The sequence below is a fragment of the Olea europaea genome, chromosome 16, assembly GCF_002742605.1.
Source record: "Olea europaea var. sylvestris chromosome 16, O_europaea_v1, whole genome shotgun sequence".
Lineage (NCBI taxonomy): Eukaryota > Viridiplantae > Streptophyta > Magnoliopsida > Lamiales > Oleaceae > Olea > Olea europaea.
The window spans coordinates 12,037,121-12,040,712 of record NC_036252.1 but is presented as its reverse complement, the minus strand read 5'-3'; positions in this window follow the sequence as shown (position 1 = coordinate 12,040,712).

Genomic DNA, 3,592 nt, shown 5'->3' with positions numbered 1-3,592 from the left:
TATATATATATATATATATATATATATCAAATATGGTAATTAAAAAAATGAAAAATCAAATAGTTTGAATTTAAGAAAACCAAAGAGAATAAAAAAGAAAGAGAAACGTATAAACAATCAATGGAGGAAAAAAAATCGTAGCTTCACACTGTGTAGAGCCATTTGCAATTTTTTTTTCCCTTTTTGCGATAGCAATTTCTTTTTTTTTTTTCTTCGCTTTCCTTATTTTTGTTTTCTTTTTATAGAGGTTTGAAACTAAATTATTGAAATAAGAGTTTTTGGTAAGTAAATATAGAATTTTGCTATGAATTGAATGTATGTTGATTTGATTTTACTGTGTGGTTCTAGTTCTATTTTTTTTTAGAGGGTATTATCATTTTGTTTTAATCGTTTCCAAAAGATTAAGGATTTTATTTTGTTTTACGAGGCAAAACAAAAATTATGGCAAAAGATGAAGTAGCTCTAATGGATCACTTGGGTTGGAAAAAAGCCCACGTCTTCAGCCATTCAAGTTGGTGAGTTCTGATTTTGAATTTTTAATGATTTTTGGTTTTTTGATTTTCATTTGTTGTTGAAAGATAAATAGCGTACATTTCTTGTTTATGATTATAATGTTGTTTTAGCTCATTGATGTTATCTCTTCAAGGTGGTTAGTCAAATAAGTACATGGTTAAATACCTCGACATTGGTAAAAAAATATGGTAATATAAAAAAATAAAACTCAAATAAAAAAAACCAATATGTGCGAATTTTTATTTATTTATTTATTTATTTTGTTTTTTTCCCTCTCTATCTCTCTCCAACGATTATAACCATCTGTTGAACCTATTCCGAGTCACTCAACCAACACCAAGGACGAAGATCGAGGTGAACAGAAACCCTAATAACCTAATAACCCTAGATTTCAAACATGTCTTCCAAGCAAGGTATTTAAAATTATTGGATTTGCTAGGATTGCTTTTGTTTTTCTAGGAAAAGTTCGTTGATTTTATGTTTTACATTTCGGAATATGAACATGTGGGAAAGCAAAGCCTTTGAAGGTGCCAAAGGCTGAAAAGAAAGAGTACGACAAGGTATGGGTTTACCGCAACGAATATTGAATTCGAATCACGTGTTCTATCGCAATATGCAATTTTTTTAATCGGTTAATTAATTTGAACATATAGTCATCATCAGGAGAAAATAACGATATGTGGGTTTTGTGAATTTTGATTTATTGTTCTTAATCTATTTTTTTTTCTTTTTCTTGTTTTTGTATGATAATAGGATTTGTTTTCTTGATAATGGATACTTTCTTTAGCTTTGAGCTTACTTAAACTAATATTATCTTATTTATCTTGGGTCTCTGTGGCTACCCAATATGTGGTTTTTGGTTTTGAAATAAATAATTAACATCAGAATCGAACAAGAAATTCCAAACATCTTAAACATCAAGGCAACCAATCAACTTCTATGTTTGGAAGGCTCTCAATGAGCAGCGACACAAGAAAATACATCTTTCCCTCCCGCTTAGTTTCTTATTTGAATCAATTTATTTCTTTTAAAATTCTAAAGTTGGTCTGGTCAACATTCTTTTTTGCTTCATTGCTAATTTGTTACATCAATTAGAAAATTCAACTCACCAGTAGGTACTTTCTTAGGAAATGTGTCTAGGTTCATGAAATAAGAATAGAAAGTTTTACATTGATTTTCAACCTGCCACAATTCTATTATATCTTATGTGTAGTTTTATGAAAGCATGCTTATATGTAGCCATGTTGTTGAGTTGCATAACATAATTTGTTATCATTGTCATATTGTTATAGTTTGTTATTACGATCATTCTATTGTTTGTTAGCTTTTTAATGCTTCAAACTTGTTAGCCATGATTCCACTCTGTCCACCACAACTTTTGAGAAATAAAAAGAACAAAAAATACTAGTATTTGTTTATTTAATCTTACATTATTTGCCGAAAAATTCTTGCGGGTTGGGGTGGCGTCCTGGAGCTCAAGTTTCTTATCTACGTTACTTCAATCCTCATTATTTGAAACATGCTAACGGTTTTGTTGAATGACAAGGCTTTTCTTCAGAAGAAGAAGGAAGAGGAGAAGGTAGAATTTATTTATGATCTAGCACATGTTTGGCCCCGATTATTCCCTAAAACGGTAATGTAAGGAATGTAAGGAAGAGGAGAAGGTAGAATTTGTTTATGATCTAGTGCATGATTAGAATTGGGGCCTTGCAAATCTCTGATTGATCGTATTTTTTCCCAATTTATAAGAGGGATGAAGTTTATGCATACCTTAAACCTATAACAAAAATAGCATTTGTTTCTACTATGATGATGTGGATGGTTGAAAGACAGTTAAACATTTTGGATTTTTTTCTATTGCAAGAAATATTTATCTGAATGTCATTCTTATTAGCTTATTCTATTTGTCATTCGATTTACTATATTATTCTCTATATATTTGTTACATTTAATTCTCATAATATGAACGTAGGAGATTTTTTATTGGAAAGCTCTCCTTGAATATAAAAAACATCTTGAAGCATAGAAATGTTGAGCAAGTGGCAGCCATCTAAGCAATGAAAGAGGTTTTTGCTGAGGAAAGTTTACTTCAATCCTTGAGGTATTATCGGAAAATTAAAATCTCAAAATCATTTTTGTAGCATTTAGAACTCAAATGGAAAACGCATTTTTAATTTTCCATGTAACCTTTGGTTTATACGCTAGTAAAAACTGATAAATACAAAACTCGTGCAACGCATGTGGCGACGACTAGTCTTTAATAAAAGGCAAAAGAATAGTTCGCTTTGTGCTCACTACACGGTTAGAGTTTTTCTAATTATGTCCTCAACAATTTTTATAATGGATGAATCATCTTTCTCACAATACTATTCTTTTTATATGGAAATATTATATAGCCTTTCATTTCATTTTACTTAAATTTTATTTTTTCTATCTAATTAAAGTCAAACTTTCATATTTGAACAACACTTTCAAAATTATTATTCATTATTATTCACTATTATTCACATATTTCATTGTCATTATTGTTGGGAATTTACTTAAATATGTACAGCGGAAATAAAAATAATTTCAATTCCCACCAGGATTCATCTTTGTATTTAGATAGGAACTGTGATAAAATTTATACATTTTCTTGAATTTGCAAACTCCTTTGCGTTATTTTTGTTTCAACAACTTGGATCTGCCTCCCACAACTGTCCAATTTTCCAGCTTCTAATGAATTCCATACAGAGAACAGATTGCAGCCACCAGGATTTTTTCCTCTTGTGCTAGCAAGAATTATGAAATCTATATGGATCTAAAACCCTGGCCATGTATTTATATAAGCCCAAACGGTCTCAGGCTGGTCCGCTTTAATATTTAATTAATCCATTTAATTAAATTCGGTCCGTGAATTAATTAATTCGGGCTTAATTCGAGGCTATAAATAACCAATCCAATTAATTAATATATCCAACAATTATTAAATTAATTAATTTGCAAATTGCAATATTCCAATTCTCTTTTGTGTGCAACCCATCAGGTTCCCGATCACGATGTCTAACGACGTGAAATATTATTTTGATCTAATCAAAAC